We start from the raw sequence: 20895 nt of genomic DNA, 5'->3' as shown, positions 1-20895 counted from the left end.
GTGAACGATTATTGTAGAAGTTGTACGAGTGCAAATAAAATAACGGCTGGAAACGGAATTATTAGTGTTCGTAATAGTATGGACAACATTATTTTGAGCTGCCGACCGAAAGAGAATAAATAAGTACAGCTGACTATTTCCTCGTGGTGCAGCAAATAATACAGCACATACACAAATGTTGTCACGCGATCGTTTTTGTGCACTTTACATTTGTCCCTGAAACAACATGTAGCCTTGCGTTAGGGTGCTAGTAACGTTGCCAATTCGACACTTTTTACAGTCCATAGTTTTTCCTTTCCCTTTCTTCAGACTAGCTCCATTGTGTTTTATGCGGTGCATTCATTACGTATGTACTCGTACTTGGACCCACAAGGTAAATAGCGTTACTTTAGCTTTTCGTTCGGGGGAAAAAGTTGTAGTTCTCTGAACTAAACATAAAAACGAATCTTCATCAATTATCTGGTGATTTATCCACAAATCATGTTTACAAAGCTGTTATGAATGTCATCTTAATAAAACAATGAAACAAATTCAAAGTTAACTAATTCCCAAATGCAAGCATATGATTCCTTACACGTCTAGTTTCATAATTACACAGAGAAAATGGGATGTGTTAAATCATTAGGTAGCATACTGGAAATTATTAAACTTTGTAGACATATTGATCGCATAATGGATATTAAATGATTAAACTTTCATTTCATTTGGAACTGATGATTTTTTGATTCAGTGTGACTTAAGAGAAACTCCGACTTCAGCCGCAGTTGGGCTTGGAAATAAATCTAATGGCGACAGTTGAAAATTTGCGCCAGACCAGGACTCAAACACGGATTTCCCGCTTTAAATAGGTGGTCGCCTCAACTGAATCGGCTATCTGAGCATGCTTCGGTCCAACCCAAATACTTAACTTTTGGCTCAGTTCCAGTTCACATGTAAGATCCACCGCCCATTATCCCCACTGCTTGCAGATTCACATTATTCCTGCAACAGTTTGGATATAGTGTGCATCCGCACTGAAGGTATCACTATTCATTGCTGGGCACGTATATTATTATACGTGTTGCGTGCAATAAGTTGAGATTTTGGGTTAGAGGGGAAGCGTGCTCGGATAGCCGAAGCGGTGAAGGCGACTGTTCACATAAAAGTGGACAATGCGGATGCCATTCCCTGTCCGGCACCAGTTTTCATTTTCCGCCATTGGATTTGTTTCTTTGTCCGATTGTAGCTGAAGTCTGAGTCTCTCTTACATCACTCGCTCACTCATCATAGCATGGAAGCAAATAGCCTCTGGAAGTCATCTTGAGGAATTTCTGAGAATGCCTGAGACTCACGTCAAGTCAGTTCACGAAGACTGCTGGTGAGATGTTAGTACGGAAGTATAAGTCTCCCCAGTCGCCCCCCAGACGTGGTCTATGAGTTACTAATCAGGGGACTCAGCTGACTAGCCTAGGACCCGAATATCTGTCGAGACGTTGGTGGTGTGGGCTGTAGTGTGGCGTCTAGCGTTACTTTGCTGGAATATGCTATTTCGTACCTGTGTCAAGGAAGAATGTGACAACTAAGTTTACCATTCTTTCCTCATACTGACAAGCATCCAACCTCCCTTCATCGACTATCAAATCAGGCTGTTGTTGTACGCAATAATTACCAATGCCATTGTTTCAGGACATGGAGAGGGATAGGTCTCGAGAAAAGCTGATTCCTGTGACCTTCGACTTGGTGTCAAGCTAACAACCGCAAACATAAGCGAGATTCATCGCTGAACAGAATGCCGCTCAGTGTACCAGTTGACTCTCACTTCACACCGCGCAAATCTCTGTTTTCTGGGTATAATACCAGAGCTAACCGACGTATGAGTACTGGAGATCTGCAACATGCTACCAGTAACCCTATTCCCAATGATATGTTGTAAGAGGTCCATGATTAAAGAATTTGTTGCTAGCGCACTCGAGCAGATGTAATTTCGATGATCACGTGCTGCCTGCGATATGTAAGGTATAAGAGAATCTGAGACCAAAGAGCAGTGTTGACTGCAGTAGGAACTGTGTAGCAGTAGCAGTAAGTAGTTGCTAGCGAGCAGTCCAGTCTGGTGTATCGTGTTGGCTGAGCCGGTGGTAGGGAGCGATGGCGGAGGTAAAAGCAGCGTCGCGCATATGTAGTATTGTTATATCAATTCCCATGTAAATGTTTTTAAAAAAATCTGTTAATAATAATCTTTCTCATAAAAAGTAACTTTTGACATTCATCTCAATTTAAAGAATTCACTAATTTCTCCAATCCATGGTCATCCCGATTATTGTAAAGAAAAATCAGTTGTTTCTTTTTATACATGACAAATCTATCGGCCAGCATTGCACTGGGCTGTGCCACAAAAGTTTAGTTTCATATAGGAGCAGATATATATATATATACGAGGGTTATTCCAAAAGTAAGGTCCGATCGGTCGCGAAATGGAAACGACTATGAAAATCCGATAAAGCTTTGCACAGATGTGTTGGGTAGTGTCTCTAGTATAACCCCAGTTAGCATCACGTCGCTCTTCTCATTTCTGAGCTCGCAGTGAGTGCGTAAAGATGTCTAGAAAATAGTGTCTGCCGCCAAGTACGAGGGCCTGGTGAGAAATTTCGCCTGAAGCTATGCAACCAACATTACATAACTGTCGTGCTGTTTCGTCTTCACGACAATTCTCAGCCGCATTCTGCAGGGGCAATGAAGATGCTCCTGCATCGTTTTCAAATGGAAATGTTAGATTACCCACAATACAGTCCGCAATTGTCTCCCCCTGAGTTTCATCTCTGGTCACATGAACCGCTGTCTTTGAAGACAACATTTTGACACAGACAACGAGGTGTAGGCCAGCGTGGAGAATTGGCGGAAAGCACTGGCGGCTGCCTTCTATGATGAGGCTATTGAAAAGTTGGTACAACGCTATGACAAAAGTCTAAGTCAGAACGGCGACTACGTAGAGAAGTAGCTGAAAGGTGTAGCTAATTGTTACAAGTAAAACATTTCTGATGTTCACTGTGGTTTCAATTTGGCAATCAATCGGACCTTACTTTTGGAATAACCCTCGTATATGCGTTACCCGGCGACTAGACTGAGGTAAGAATTTTCAATTTATTCAGTATGATCTTTCAGGGCCATGATGCAGCACTGCTGACGTCCAAAATTTACCAGGTTAAATTGACAGTCAATTATTGAAAGGTTATAAGTGAGTCACATTTTTTATTACTGAGAGATTAGTCACATTTTACTATTGATAGGTTACGCAATTTTCCTGTTGGTAGGTTATACTGAATGTGAACGACATAATTATATTTTTTACTGTTGAGAGGTTTAGGAATTTTTCTATTTTGAGGTTACACTAAATTAGAATATTATTCATATTTATTTTATTTTGTGGGGAGGTTACACTTGACAACCGGCCAGGATCGTATTTTTGTGAATTTCTGAGAGTTATATATCTGCTCTTATTTACTTAATATTAAACGTAGTTTGCATCTGGTGCAACGCATTTACTAATTTGTCACTCTTTCTTTCACAGATCATCGGCAATTTATTGCTCTTTGTTGTAATTGTATTTGTTCCAGTTTTGCTTTGTCTTTGTTTCATTTTGTGCTTAACTTTGATTTATGATAATGCCGCAAAAAACTGTTAACACTACATCGCGATGTGCAGTGAGTGAAATAGCCGACTCGAATAATTTGACCGATAATACTTGCGACACTCGGGGTAATAGTGATAATCCTCTAATTACAGATAATCAGTATGTACCGATCACTAGTATTGATTTAAATCCTAATGATGTGCAAACAAATTCAATTGTGTCCTCTGTTAATTTAACGACAGTTGATGATGCGGCACGTTCCGTTAGAATGAACGCTGTCCAGTTTGACACGCCTGATTTGCAAAATTTACGTAGCGAACAGATAATGGTTCCTAACGAAGGTGAACAATGTACTCAAAATACGTAAGATTCATTTGATTCTGGTGTAGTGACCAACAGTGCACATCCGATTGGCAAACCTCTTTGTGAATCAGACAATGACCAAATGGTTAAACAAAACGTAATACATTCAGATACATCATCATACAGCACATTGGCATTGGCCAGTTACTAAACATGTAGCAAGTATTGAGTATTACAAAACACTATTCATAACTCATCTGATTGCAGCAATCATTGGCACTCATTGGCCATTTACAAAGTATTCATATAGTTTTACAAAACATTATTCAGTATTATTCACAAGTCATCATTCAAAACAGGAGCTATTGAGTGTAGTATCAAGCTACTGGTGTTTATATATATCATGTAAGTGACATAAGACATACTTAAAATGTAAGACGTTTTAACTATTACTCAAGATCTGTAGTACAATAATACACAGACATAACGGAATCAATACATAGAAAAATTTGCATTATATTTAAGACTAGAAATATATCTTAAACTGGTAGCATTATTTAGTTGTATACTGGTAATAGTTGGGACTGGTAATAAAAAAAATTTTTTTGCTGGCAATGCATTGCGTTGGGATCGATAATTAATTGTTGGGGCATGAAAATATTTGCTTTTGACTTATTGCTGGAAATAAGGATTAATAACATAATTCATCATGAGTCAGCTGCAGCAAGGTTATGAAACAAGTAGAGTATATGTGATCACATTCATGACTGATACACAACTGAATAAAGAAAATACAAATACTGAAACAGGTTTAATAACTAAATGCTTATAGCATATTAATGTCATGAAAAGCTTCTCCTGGAAAAAAATACAATATGGATTAATGCCCTGAAAGAAGAAATGTATTCATATTATGCTGAAAAGTAGTAAACTTCGAATTAACAGGCAATGAAACGTGTACTTAATATGTATGTACTCTAGCTGCCTTTTCCAAAACATTCAGTCATTATACTATGCGACATAAGACATGCTGTCAAAAGGAACTGCAATAAATACTTAAATAACTACACAGCATTTCTTAACTAACAGTAAATATATAAACGTCATCATTATCATCATCTGCAAAGAAAAACTTCATTATTCATATTACCATTACTTCATCACTATCATCATCTGCAAAGAAAAACTTAATTACTCATATTACCATATTCTTCATACAACTATTCATATCATCTGCAAAAAATAGACACTTCATTATTCACATTCATATTACCATTTACTTCATACAACTATTCATAGTATACAGTTTCTTATTTCTAGCATATTTCATCACTAAAATTAACAAGTGTAGTTCTGTCTGACAGCTTGCATCAATCGCCTCATATTCTGAAAGAAAAATAATTAGTCAAGACTGCTACCATACGATGTGTATAGTATATTCTGGTTAATGCTTGTTAATTCTGATCCATTTGCTCTTCATCACAAGATACTGCATTTTCTTTCCTTCATTCTGATGGTAAAATTTCCATTTCATAGTAAACCACTGTGGTTGTTTAATTTATTTCTTTTACACAGTATTGCTTTCTGAAAATGATGAATAAGGATTAATATCTTGCATTTAAATCACATACAGATTAAAAGAAAACTTGTTTCTAGTGATATAATGAAGCATACAGCATAGCATGACAGAAAACGTGCTAGGTCAAAAACATAGAGAGTGTTCAGGTTCAAAAATGTGCACCACACAGTCTCATAATGCAGTAGCCAAAAAAATGTAGAATAGTCAAGATGTTGAGATACCATAAGGCAAAATGTCAATGTCAACTGGTGTTTGTTACATCTTAAACATTTCATAGTGCATACAGACAAAAATTCTACTTTCGATAGGAAAACAATCATACATACACAAAAAATGGAAAATGTGCACGGTCTGATATATAACGACAAGAAAAGCGACCTGCTAACCTTACCTTGCCGGGTACTTGCCAAGGAAAAATATGATGATCATCAGTATGTAGTCACATAGATAGAATTGCATAAGTGGTCATAAAATATGTAAGTTTATCTGGAAAAATGTGCACGGTCTGATGTGTAACGACAAGAACAGCGACCTGCTAACCTTACCTTGCCGGGCACTTGCCAAGGAAAAATATGATAATCATCAGTAAGTGTTCATATAAATATCTGCAAATGGCATTACAGTGCGACAAATCATAAAGTATGTTCATTCAATAAAGGGTTTAATATTGGAAATATGGTGATTGCCCTTGCTTTTTCTGGTTCTCAAAGTTTCGACGTGTACTACATTGAGGTGAGGAATGCTGCGAATTCGATATGGACCTGCGTATAGAAGCTCAAATTTACTGCATCTACTCTTTCCTCTGTTGGATAAATAATGTGTACGTACTAGTATCTTCTGTCCTAAGTGAAAGTCACGGCGTGTACAAACCTGTTTTTGTTGTCTCCTCCGGCGCTCTGCGGCACGTTTGATGTTGTTCAGCGCAATTTCAATTATTTCATGCTGGCGTAGTCGACGAGATGTAGGAAAAGATACTAGTTCTTTAGTTTTGTTAGGTGGTTCAACATTTTTCAATATAACAGTCGGAGATAGCATAGTAGATTCATTTGGTAAGGAGTTAATTACATCCTGGAATGAGAGTATGTGTGTATCCCAATCAATATGTTTTTTATGGCAGTATATTCTACATAGTTAGCAATTTATTTCATTAGTCGTTCACAAGGATTCGAAGAAGCGTGGTACCTGGATATATAGGTCGGAGAAATGTTTCTTGCTCGTAGCATACATGTCCATATAGCAGATCGAAACTGTGGTCCATTGTCGGAAATTACTTTCAATACATGCCCTACATGAAATAAAAAATGTTTTACAAATGCATTTGAACAGATTTAGCAGTAGCTTTGCGTAACGGAGTGAAGGTAACAAATTTCGAAGTGAGTTCAACAGCGACAAAGATGTAGCAAAAGCCTCTATTAGATCTGGGAATCGGACCAAAAATGTTTACAGCGGCCATGTGTCTCAATTTAGCGGGTACAATCGGATGTAACGGAGGAATATGTGAAGTCGTGTCTGACTTAGCTTTCTGGCAGATTTTACATGACGCTAAAACTCGTCGAATACGTTTCTCCATGTTGGCAAAATAACAGTTCTGTCTCAGTATAAGAAAACATTTTCTCGCTCCATAATGTGCGTAACTTAAATGAGTACACCAAATTAATTTGTTAACACGCTCGTCAGGAATGCATAGTAACCAATTGTTGCCGTCAGGGTGAGAGCGGCGAAACAGAATATTATTGCGTGCAGTATAATGGTTTCTAATGGTAACGTTATTCTTACCTTCCCAAAGGCGTTTAATTTCTTTCCACACGTTGTCTTTGCTCTGCTCTTGTGCTATGTCTCGTAATGATGACGAAATGAAATTTTCAAATGCGACTTGTTGAATATACATGACGCTAAAATTTGCTTGGCAGAAGTTGGTTGCGATGTCTTGCTGATTGTTGCTGAGAGAACGGGATAGTGCGTCTGCTAAAATATTTTGTGTACGAATATACGGAATAGGACAATTTTTAGCTTTAAATGTGTCATGCTGTTTAACTTGAAATTCATACGTAAAACCAGACATAGTACCAGGGATGCTGTCAAAAACAGAAGCTTGCTGTAGAAGAATTTTGCGTAGTTGCTTACGTTCGTCGTCTGTATTTGCGCTGCTTTGTTTTACTTTATCAAAAATCATTTGCATAACGTCATAGTCGGCTTCGTCTGGTGTATTATAGTTGTGTACGTACATATCGGTGAACAATGTGGAATGACAGTCTACGTTACGTGATGCAGAAATGACCTCAGTTCGATTAATTGATTGTTCTTCTACAGATAAAGAGTGCTGAAATTGTAATGCCAGTTGTACATTTTCATCCTTTAACATTAAATAGGAATTTTGAAAGTCAATAATTGCTTCGTGTTGTACCAGAAAATTCGTACCTAAAATAACGTCTGTTGTCAATAAGGGAACAATCCAAAAATTTGAGTGAAATGTATGACCTGCAATACAAAATGATAAGTGTGTCTGTAATTTTACGTCTACTCCTTTACCAGATACTGTTCCTTTTACTTTAGTTTTGCCTAATAGTAACGTAGGATATGTATTCTCTTTGTTAAATTCATTGAAAGTTTCCTCATTTATGACTGACATAGGAGATCCAGACTCGATTACTGCTGAAAATTTGGATGATCCAATTTTTACCTCAGTGACAGGGTGTGAAATGGTTTTTTGAATAACTGGTCTTTCCTGCAAAAGAGTGTCTCGCATGTCGTCAAAAGTAATAACATTTTGCCTGAACAAGAGTCTGTGTATCAAAAGTATTGCTTACGTTGCTGGAAGATGCAACCTGTACTGTATCTAGTCAAATTCCATCTGACGTGCTATTATTTTCGGGAGGATGCTGTGGCATTTCCACTATTTGAACTGTTCTGTTATTTCTTCCTGACGTATTACGTTCGGGATGATACCTACTGTCTGGTTCATTCATGATAATCTGTTGTTGCGGATGATTTTGCTGCTGGTAAGACCGACTGTTATTAAACGTACGCTGAAAATTGTGCTCATTACTTTTACGTCTGTGTACGGCGCGTTGCGATAGGAGTTGAAATGATGTGTCTTCCGTACATAGTGATTTCCTTGTTGCTGTGCGTTACTATTTGGTCGAGCCGACGCTATACGTGTAGGCGGCGAAACATTAACGTTTGTTTGACCTTGCAGACTACATTGTTGGTTAGGTATGCTAACAGGCTGGTTTTGTTCTTGTTGTGGGGAAAAGCCTCTATTTTTACCAAAATGTGTCTGCAATTGCTGAAAATTTTGTACATACTGATGATTACAATTTTGTCTGTTATTAAAATTACGCTGGTAGTTCTGAAGTGTCTAATGAAAATTGTCGTTTTCGGTAAAACTTGTCATATCGGGTTTTCTTTACTCATACTTAATCCTAGATAGATCGATAGTTGAAGAGTTGTTTTGATAGATGTATAGGATAGTAAAAGAGAAGGCAGCAGTGCAGAAAACTAAAGATGAAATAGCACTACTACGGCTCAGGGCCCTGTGCACGCTACGGCACATATTCATCGAAGTGTAATGAATCCCCAGAGGTCAATTACGCGCTGCAAATGAATTTTAGTTTCTGCGTTACAGGCAATGGCGGTGAAAATTCAAAAGTAAATTGTCGTATCCAGTCCAAAGCGTGACTCTGTGTTCTGTCATTATGAAGTACCTTAAATTTTCTCGCGGTTAGAAAGTGTTTATAATCAAAATTGTCTTCTCTGAATGTCTGAACTGATTCAGGATTGTATGATAATCCGTTTGTCTGTGTCTGCCCGAAATCCAAGTCACATACTCTATGTAAATTACCTAAGTTACACTGGCTGTGTGAGTGTGACAAATATTCGGAATGTGGCGTATGCTGTGACGTTTTAAAGGCTGAAATATTTTTCATTTCTGTCACTTCAAAACGTTCGTCAATTTGGCTGTTCTGTTGTTCACATTTCTTATCGACTTTCGCTTCCAGAGTGCGTAAAAGTTTTGCTGACATTAATTTAAACTCGTCGCGTAACTGTGTTGCATTTACTGAACATTGTTTAGCAACTGCACTAATTTAATCTCTAAGTAATTTCGTGGTGTCTGCATGCGTACTACATATTTCTTGTGCAACGGATCTAATTTCTTCACTACTATTCCTAGCACTAACCATAATTTCTTCACGTAATTGTTCTTTAGCTTCGTTACGTCGCTCGGCAACGGCTGTAATCTGTTCAGTAGGCTGTTCTATGTTTTAAGTTCTCCTTAGTTTGTTTGATCGACCTGTCATATTTTTCATTGAGTTGTTTGAACGATTCATTAAGTCGTTTGAAGTTGTCGCCTTGTTCTTTCTTCGACTGTTTGAGATTTTCATTAAGTTGTAGCAATAATGCCATAACTTTATCCAAGCCAAAATTTGCGACTCTATTTTCTGTGCTGTATGATGATGTATCTGAATGTATTACGTTTTGTTTAACCATTTGGTCATTGTCTGATTCACAAAGAGGTTTGCCAATCGGATGTGCACTGTTGGTCACTACACCAGAATCAAATAAATCTTACGTATTTTGAGTACATTGTTCACCTTCGTTAGGAACCATTATCTGTTCGCTACGTAAATTTTGCAAATCAGGCGTGTCAAACTGGACAGCGTTCATTCTAACGGAACGTGCCGCGTCATCAACTGTCGTTAAATTAACAGAGAACACAATTGAATTTGTTTGCACATCATTAGGATTTAAATCAATACTAGTGATCGGTACGTACTGATTATCTGTAATTAGGGGATGCCAACGATTACTATAATTAGATGAATTATGTATAAATGGTATGCCAATAATTAACTCTTGTTTTGAATGATGACTTCTGAATAATGCATAAAACAATGCTTTGTAACTGGCCAATGAGTGCCAATAATTACTATATTGAGATGATTTATGAATAATGTTCTGTAGTACTCCATACATACTACTTAAATGCTCTGTAAATAGCCAATGAATGCCAGTAATTGTTCAGATCGGTTGATAGACTAGTATAATTCTCAATTATGACTAGCATAAGATGTAATGTCCTTCACCTTCTGATCTAATTACCAGAAATTACTGCAATATCCATTTGTCCTGTCCATCCTCATGATCATGGAGCACTATATTTGGTTTTTGCACTAATTCTACGTTGATGTGCGAGTATGGATTCTACAAGGATGTGGTGTTGCCATATCAAGCTGTCCACCACCTTGAACGATGGAGATGTCATTATGGTCATACTGTTTGGAGTACCTAATGTACTACCAAAATGATAACATTGAATATTAATACAACATTTCAGTGTCTTGGCTACAGTGATTAATAGTTCAGGGAAGAGAACTTCAGATTGTCTCACTTGGTGTTGTGCTTCTGTAGAAAGATATGGACTTTCAGTGCAGCTACATGCAACATACTGTGCTACGAGCGTGATGCAATCCTTCCCATTCCTTTCCTAGTTCTTGTAAAATGGTAAAGACTTATATCGTGCGTTTAAATTCTTGTAAAATGATAAAGACTTTTACAGTGCGTGTGCACTTTATTTATTTAGTTCTTGTAAAAAAATGCTAAAGACATATACAGTGCGTGTGCACTTCATTTCATTTGTTAACATGATCAGTTGTCCTAAATATGCTAAATACTTTTACAGTGCATGTGCACTTCATTACATTTGTTAATATGATCAGTTGTCCTAAATATGCTAAAGACTTTTACAGTGTGTGTGCACTTTATTTCATTTGTTAATATGATCAGTTGTCCTAAATATGCTAAAGACTTTCACAGTGCATGTGCACTTAATTACATTTGTTAATATGATCAGTTGTCCTAAATATGCTAAATACTTTTACAGTGCATGTGCACTTAATTACATTTGTTAATATGATCAGTTGTCCTAAATATGCTAAATACTTTTACAGTGCATGTGCACTTAATTACATTTGTTAATATGATCAGTTGTCCTAAATATGCTAAATACTTTTACAGTGCATGTGCACTTAATAACATTTGTTAATATGATCAGTTGTCCTAAATATGCTAAAGACTTTTACAGTGCGTGTGCACTTCATTTCACTTGCTAATATGATCAGTTGTCCCAAACATGCTAAAGACTTTTACAGTGCGTGTGCACTTTATTTCATTTGTTAATATGATCAGTTGTCCTAAATACGCTAAAGACTTTTACAGTGCCTGTGCACTTCATTTCATTTGTTAACACGATCAGTTGTCCTAAATATGCTAAAGACTTTTACAGTGCGTGTGCACTTAATTACATTTGTTAATATGATCAGTTGTCCTAAATATGCTAAATACTTTTACAGTGCATGTGCACTAAATTACATTTGTTAATATGATCAGTTGTCCTAAATATGCTAAAGACTTTTACAGTGCATGTGCACTTTATTTCATTTGTTAATATGATCAGTTGTCCTAAATACGCTAAAGACTTTTACAGTGCCTGTGCGCTTCATTTCATTTGTTAACATGATCAGTTGTCCTAAACATGCTAAAGACATTTACAGTGCGTGTGCACTTTATCTCATTTGTTAATATGATCAGTTGTCTTAAGTATGCTAAAGACATATACAGTGCGTGTGCACTTTATGTCATTTGTTAATATGTTTTGTACTCATTGCGTATACATTTTGTCATTTCTTGATCTGTTCTGTACTCAGTGCATGTGCACTCTATTTCATTTCATGTTCTGCACTTATATATATATGTATGTACTTTGTGAGTGTAGACTTAATTAATTAGATTATAGAAAAATTTGTTGCTCATGGCAAGTCCAATTGACTCACTGTCGCTGCCAAATTTTTGCCCCCCAGTGGAGGGTTATGTAAGAGGTCCATGATTAAAGAATTTGTTGCTAGTGCACTCGAGCAGATGTAATTTCGATGGATTGCTCACGCGCTGCCTGCGATATGTAAGATATAAGAGAATCAGAGACCAAAGAGCAGTGTTGACTGCAGTAGGAACTGTGTAGCAGTAGCAGTAAGTAGTTGCTAGCGAGCAGTCTGGTCATGTGTATCGTGTTGGCAGGGCCGGTCGTGGGGAGCGATGGCGGAGCCTGAGCATTGTAGTATAAGGTAAAAGCAGCGTCGCGCGTATGTAGTATTGTTATATCAAGTCCCATGTAAATGTTTTTAAAAAAATCTGTTAATAATAATCTTTCTCATAAAAAGTAACTTTCGACATTCATCTCAATTTAAAGAATTCGCTAATTTCTCCAATCCATGGTCATCCCGATTATTGTAAAGAAAAATCAGTTGTTTCATTTTATACATGAGAAATTTATAGGCCAGCATTGCACTGTGCTGTGCCACAAAAGTTTAGTTTCATATAGGAGCAGATATATACATATATATATATATATGTATATATATATATATATATATATATATATATATATATATATATATGCGTTAGCCGGAGACTAGACTGAGGTAAGAATTTTCAATTTATTCAGTATGATCTTTCAGGGCCATGACGCAGCGCTGCTGACGTCCAAAATTTACCAGGTTACATTGACAGTCAATTATTGAAAGGTTATAAGTTAGTCACATTTTTTATTATTGAGAGATTAGTCACATTTTATTATTGATAGGTTACACAATTTTCCTATTGGTAGGTTATACTGAATGTGAACGACATAATTATATTTTTTATTGTTGAGAGGTTAGGAATTTTTCTGTTTTGAGGTTGCACTAAATTAGTATATTATTCATATTTATTTTATTTTGTGGGGAGGTTACACTAAGTGTATTTATTTTATTTTATGGGGAGGTTACACTTAGTGTAACCTCCCCACAAAATAAAATAAATATGAATAATATTCTCAGTCTAGTCGCCGGATAACGGATATATATATATATATATATATATATATATATATATATATATATACACTCCTGGAAATGGAAAAAAGAACACATTGACACCGGTGTTTCAGACCCACCATACTTGCTCCGGACACTGCGAGAGGGCTGTACAAGCAATGATCACACGCACGGCACAGCGGACACACCAGGAACCGCGGTGTTGGCCGTCGAATGGCGCTAGCTGCGCAGCATTTGTGCACCGCCGCCGTCAGTGTCAGCCAGTTTGCCGTGGCATACGGAGCTCCATCGCAGTCTTTAACACTGGTGGCATGCCACGACAGCGTGGACGAGAACCGTATGTGCAGTTGACGGACTTTGAGCGAGGGCGTATAGTGGGCATGCGGGAGGCCGTGTGGACGTACCGCCGAATTGCTCAACACGTGGGGAGTGAGGTCTCCACAGTACATCGATGTTGTCGCCAGTGGTCGGCGGAAGGTGCACGTGCCCGTCGACCTGGGACCGGACCGCAGCGACGCACGGATGCACGCCAAGACCGTAGGATCCTACGCAGTGCCGTAGGGGACCGCACCGCCACTTCCCAGCAAATTAGGGACACTGTTGCTCCTGGGGTATCGGCGAGGACCATTCGCAACCGTCTCCATGAAGCTGGGCTACGGTCCCGCACACCGTTAGGCCGTCTTCCGCTCACGCTCCAACATCGTGCAGCCCGCCTCCAGTGGTGTCGCGACAGGCGTGAATGGAGGGACGAATGGAGACGTGTCGTCTTCAGCGATGAGAGTCGCTTCTGCCTTGGTGCCAATGATGGTCGTATGCGTGTTTGGCGCCGTGCAGGTGAGCGCCACAATCAGGACTGCATATGACAGAGGCACACAGGGCCAACACCCGGCATCATGGTGTAGGGAGCGATCTCCTACACTGGCCGTACACCACTGGTGATCGTCGAGGGGACACTGAATAGTGCACGGTACATCCAAACCGTCATCGAACCCATCGTTCTACCATTCCTAGACCGGCAAGGGAACTTGCTGTTCCAACAGGACAATGCACGTCCGCATGTATCCCGTGCCACCCAACGTGCTCTAGAAGGTGTAAGTCAACTACCCTGGCCAGCAAGATCTCTGGATCTGTCCCCCATTGAGCATGTTTGGGACTGGATGAAGCGTCGATATATATCTGCTCCTATATGAAACTAAACTTTTGTGGCACAGCACAGTGCAATGCTGGCCGATAGATTTGTCATGTATAAAAAGAAACAACTGATTTTTCTTTACAATAATCGGGATGACCATGGATTGGAAAAATTAGTGAATTCTTTAAATTGAGATGAATGTCGAAAGTTACTTTTTATGAGAAAGATTATTATTAACAGATTTTTTTTAAAACATTTACATAGGACTTGATATAACAATACTACATATGCGCGACGCTGCTTTTACCTTATACTCCAACGCTCAGGCTCCGCCATCGCTCCCCACGACCGGCCCAGCCAACACGATACGCACGACCAGACTGCTCGCTAGCAACTACTTACTGCTACTGCTGCACAGTTCCTACTGCAGTCAACACTGCTCTTTGGTCTCAGATTCTTTTATATCTTACACATCGCAGGCAGCGCGTGAGCAATCCATCGAAATTACATCTGCTCGAGTGCGCTAGCACCAAATTCTTTAATCATGGACCTCTTACAATGTGTTGATACCCTTTCTGTAACCTCTAGTGTGATTTCAAATAAGATCATCCGTGCATTCGTAAGGGCCAGTTGATGGTGTAATGCTCAAAGAGATCGCTGTTTAAGAAGAAATCTGCAGGTGCCAGTCACTGATTGCTGGCCCGTTTTTCGACTGGATAGGAGTTCAGGAGGCCTGAACAGATCGTAATACAACGCTGACTTTGGTTGGTCCAACAAAATAAAACTGGATTTTTAGACAGCTGAAGGTATTTTGATTTGATATTTTATTTTCCATTTCCATTTCCGGCGGTGTTTTAGTAAAGAAAGATACACATATCAAAAAAAGTTTTGCGTCACCCCGGTTCCACCAGGAAGGAGGTGCACGGCTCGTGCTGTCTGTAGTTCAACCATGCCTAGACGGTCAATAGCGCTGTTCGATCGAGTCCGCATTGTTACTTCGTACCAGGAAGGGCTCTCAACAAGGAAAGGGTTAAAATTACCAAATAGACAGCAACCAGACGCAAAATCATGTTTTATTTATTCAACTTTGCCAATCGATTTCAACTGATTAACAGCCATCATCGGTGCTTTCAACCAATATGTGCCCTGAGTAGTAATCAGGGCACATATTGGTTGAAAGCACCGATGATGGCTGTTAATCAGTTGAAATCAATTTGCAAAAGTTAATAAATAAAACATGATTTTGCGTCTGGTTACTGTATATTTGGCAATTTTATCGTTTACGATCGCTGCACGACTTGGGAACCACATTGAGCCCACTATTATTAAGAAAAATGTTGCCGGACGTGGAGGAGATAAGAGAGACAGTGACTGTCGATGACGTGTCTCGCTCAGGCCGCCCATGGGCTACTACTGCAGTGGATGACAGCTACCTACGGATTATGGCTTGGATGAAGCCTGATAGCAATTCCACCATGTTGAATAATGCAGCCACAGCACGTCGTGTTATGACTCAAACAGTGCGTAATAGGCTGCATGGTGCGCAACTTCACTCCAGAAGTTCTGCATCTACATCTACATTTATACTCCGCAAGCCACCCAACGGTGTGTGGCGGAGGGCACTTTATGTGCCACTGTCATTACCTCCCTTTTCTGTTCCAGTCGCGTATGGTTCGCGGGAAGAACGACTGCCGGAAACCTCCGTGCGCGCTCTAATCTCTCTAATTTTACATTCGTGATCTCCTCGGGAGGTATAAGTAGGGGGAAGCAATATATTCGATACCTCATCCAGAAACGCATCCTCTCGAAACCTGCACAGCAAGCTACACCGCGATGCAGAGCGCCTGTCTTGCAGAGTCTGCCACTTGAGTTTGCTAAACATCTCCGTAACGCTATCACGCTTACCAAATAACCCTGTGACGAAACGCGCCGCTCTTCTTTGGATCTTCTCTTTCTCCACCGTCGACCCAATCTGGTACGGATCCCACACTGATGAGCAATACTCAAGTTTAGGTAGAACGAGTGTTTTGTAAGCCATCTCCTTTGTTGATGGACTACATTTTCTAAGGTCTCTCCCAATGAATCTCAACCTGCCACCCGCCTTACGAACAATTAATTCTGTATGATCATTCCACTTCGAATCGTTCCGCACGCATACTCCCAGATATTTTACAGAAGTAACTGCTACCAGTGTTTGTTCCGCTATCATATAATCATACAATAAAGGATCCTTCTTTATATGTATTCGCAATACATTACATTTGTCTATGTTAAGGGCCAGTTGCCACTCCCTGCACCAAGTGCCTATCCGCTGCAGATCTTCCTGCATTTCGCTACAATTTTCTAATGCTGCAACTTCTCTGTATACTACAACATCATCCGCGAAAAGCCGCATGGAACTTACGACACTATCTACTAGGTCATTTATATATATTGTGAAAAGCAATGGTCCCATAACACTCCCCTGTGGAACGCCAGAGGTTACTTTAACGTCTGTAGATGTCTCTCCATTGATAACAACAGGCTGTGTTCTGTTTGCTAAAAACTCTTCAATCCAGCCACACAGCCGGTCTGATATTCCGTACGCTCTTACTTTCTTTATCAGACGACAGTGCGGAACTGTATCGAACGCCTTCCGGAAGACAAGGAAAATAGCATCTACCTGGGACCCTGTGTCTAATATTTTCTGGGTCTCATGAACAAATAAAGCGAGTTGGGTCTCACACGATCGCTGTTTCCGGAATCCATGTTGATTCATACAGAGTAGATTCTGGGTTTCCAGAAACGACATGATACGCGAGCAAAAAACATGTTCTAAAATTCTACAACAGATCGACGTCAGAGATGTAGGTCTATAGTTTTTCGCATCTGATTGACGACCCTTCTTGAAGACTGGGACTACCTGTGCTCTTTGCCAATCATTTGGAACCGTCCGTTCCTCTAGAGACTTGTGGTGCACGGCTGTTAGAAGGGGGGCAAGTTCTTTCGCGTACTCTGTGTAGATTCGAATTGGTATCCCGTCAGGTCCAGTGGACTTTTCTCTGCTGAGTGATTCCAGTTGCTTTTCTATTCCTTGGACACTTATTTCGATGTCAGCCATTTTTTCGTTCGTGCGAGGATTTAGAGAAGGAACTGCAGTGAGGTCTTCCTCTGTGAAACAGCTTTGGAAAAAGGTGTTTAGTATTTCAGCCTTACGCGTGTCATCCTCTGTTTCAATGCCATCATCATCCCGAAGTGTCTGGATATGCTGTTTTGAACCACTTACTGATTTAACGTAAGACCAGAACTTCCTAGAATTAGTACTTTCCTAGAATTGTACTTTCGAATTCACTGAACGCTTCACGCATAGCCCTCCTAACGCTAACTTTGACATCGTTTAGCTTCTGTTTGTCTGAGAGGTTTTGGCTGCGTTTAAACTTTTAGTGAAGCTCTCTTTGCTTTCGCAGTAGTTTCCTAACTTTGTTGTTGAACCACGGTGGGTTTTTCCTGTCCCTTACAATTTTACTCGGCACGTACCTGTCTAAAACGCATTTTACGATTGCCTTGAACTTTTTCCGTAAACAGTCAACATTGTCATTGTCGGAACAGAAATTTTCGTTTTGATCTGTTAGGTAGTCTGAAATCTGCCTTCTATTACTCTTGCTAAACAAATAAACCTTCATCCCTTTTTTTATATTCCTATTTACTTCCATATCCAGGGATGCTGCAACGGCCTTACGATCACTGATTCCCTGTTCTGCGCTTACAGAGTCGAAAAGCTCGGGTCTGTTTGTTATCAGTGGGTCCAAGATGTTATCTCCACGAGTCGGTTCTCTGTGTAATTGCTCGAGGTAATTTTCGGATAGTGCACTCAGTTTAATGTCACTCGATGCGCTGTCTCTACCACCCGTCCTAAACATCTGAGTGTACCAGTCTATATCTGGTAAATTGAAATCTCCACCTAAGACTATAACATACTGAGGAAATTTATGTGAAATGTATTCCAGGTTTTCTCTCAGTTGTTCTGCCACTAAAGCTGTTGAGTCGGGACGTCGGTAAAAGGAGCCAATTATTAACCTAGCTCGGTTGTTGAGTGTAACCTCCACCCATAATAATTCACAGGAACTATCCACTTCTACTTCACTACAGGATAAACTACTACTAACAACGACAAACACGCCACCACCGGTTGCATGCAATCTATCATTTCTAAACACCATCTGTGCCTTTGTAAAAATTTCGGCAGAATTTACCTCTGGCTTCAGCCAGCTTTCCGTGCCTGTAACGATTTCAGCTTCGGTGCTTCCTATCAGCGCTTGAAGTTCCGGTACTTTACCATTGCAGCTTCGACGTTCATGGCGAGGCCCATCTTTGAAAGCACGACACTATGCAGCACGGTACATAGGGGCCCAACAACATACCGAATGGACCTCTCAGGATTGGCATCACTTTCTCTTCACCGATGAGTGTCGCCTGTGCCTTCAACCAGACAATCGTCGAAAACGATTTTGGAGGCAACCCGGCCGGGCAGAACGCCTTAGACACATTGTCCAGCGAGTGCAGCAAGTTGGAGGTTCCACGATGTTTTGGGGTGCCATTATGTGGGGCCGACGTACCGGTACGCCGCTGGTGCTCATGGAAGGCGCCGTAACGGCTGGACGATACGTGAATGCCGTCCTCCGACCAATAGTGCAACCATATCGGCAGCATAATGACGAGGCATTCGTCTTCGTGAACGACAATTCTCGTCCCATTGTACACATCTTGAGAATGGCTACCTTCAGGATAGCGACATCGCTCGCCTAGTGCTGCCAGCTTGTTCTCCAGACAAGAAGCGGAGGAGGAGGAGGAGGATATTAGTGTTTAACGTCCCGTCGACAACGAGGTCATTAGAGACGGAGCGCAAGCTCGGGTGAGGGAAGGATGGGGAAGGAAATCGGCCGTGCCCTTTCAAAGGAACCATCCCGGCATTTGCCTGAAGCGATTTAGGGAAATCACGGAAAACCTAAGTCAGGATGGCCGGAGACGGGATTGAACCGTCGTCCTCCCGAATGCGAGTCCAGTGTGCTAACCACTGCGCCACCTCGCTCGGTGAGACAAGAAGCCTATCGAAGATGCCTGAGATAGATTGAAAAGGGCTGTTTATGGACGACGTGACGCACCAACCACTCTGAGGGATCTACGCCGAATCGCCGTTGAAGAGTGGACCAACAGCGCCTTAATGAACTTGTGGATAGTATGCCACGACGAATACTGGCATGCATCAATGCAATAGGACGTGCTGCTTGGTATCAGAGGTACCGGTGTGTACAGCAATCTGGAGCACCACCTCCGAAGGTATCGCTGTATGGTGGTACAACATCCAATGTGTGCTTTTCATGAGCAATAAAAAGCCGGAAATGATGTTTATATTGATCTCTATTCCAATTTTCTGTACAGGTTCCGCAACTCTCGGAAGAGAGGTGATAAAAAAACGTTTTATGATGTGTATATTTTACGTGTACATTGCCAGACAAGTTAACTGATAATACTAAAACCAGCCCTACACCGTGTATTCGCATCTTATCTCCACGTCTCATACTCCTAAAATATCTTAAAAAAAGGTAGATGCACTTGTTGAAAGACTCAGAAACTAGTTGTTCCTTTATCGCTTTCAGGCACCTGGTAACCTTCTTAGGATCACTGTACAGAAAAATATACCACAAAGAAGTACAAGTTAGATAAGACAGTTTAAGAAACTGAGAGAGTCCTTGCCGACCTATCGATTGTCAACGCCACTGAGAGTCTTTGGATCGGCCAATTGTGGTCAGTGGGTGCACGTGCGGTATGAAAATGCCTTCTCAAGCCGTACGCAAGCGCGGAACCGGCGACTTTGTTATAGTAGAAGCCTGCAAACAGGGAGAGAGAGAGAGAGAAAGAGAACGAGAGCGAGAGCGAGCGCGAGCGACCGAGAGCAGTGACTGATGTGTGCCATGTGGATTGCATGCCGGACACCTGAGCTTCGTGAGGGAGGACAGCCGTCGGCCAAGAAGGGAAGAGCTGTTGCCTTGTAGCCGGGGAAGCGCACCGTTGGAAGAAGGCGAGCGCAAGGCAGTGGTGGCCGCGTCAACCTCGACACCGTATGCTTGACGGCTCTCTACTAATCCATGAAGGTTGAGCATCAAATAGGTCTTCTGGTTCCTAAGAAGACAGTGTTGTTACTGTTGTGTCTAGACAAGACAGCCTAGACACAATGAGAGGAAGCCGAAAGGCACGCGCTACGCTCACGCAGATGGGTGTGAGGTATGAAACAGGATACGTAATGAGTGCTATAATGAAAAGTACGTAGCTTCTGGGATACTTAACTTTAATCAATCCTTTTGGTACATCTGGAGATTGTGGCGATACAAGAGAGAGTCTTTAGATACATGCAATGTTACTAATGGCG

The sequence above is a fragment of the Schistocerca serialis genome, chromosome 4 (genome assembly GCF_023864345.2).
Source record: "Schistocerca serialis cubense isolate TAMUIC-IGC-003099 chromosome 4, iqSchSeri2.2, whole genome shotgun sequence".
Lineage (NCBI taxonomy): Eukaryota > Metazoa > Arthropoda > Insecta > Orthoptera > Acrididae > Schistocerca > Schistocerca serialis.
The sequence above is the reverse complement of the archived record's forward strand: the minus strand, read 5'-3'. Positions refer to the sequence as shown.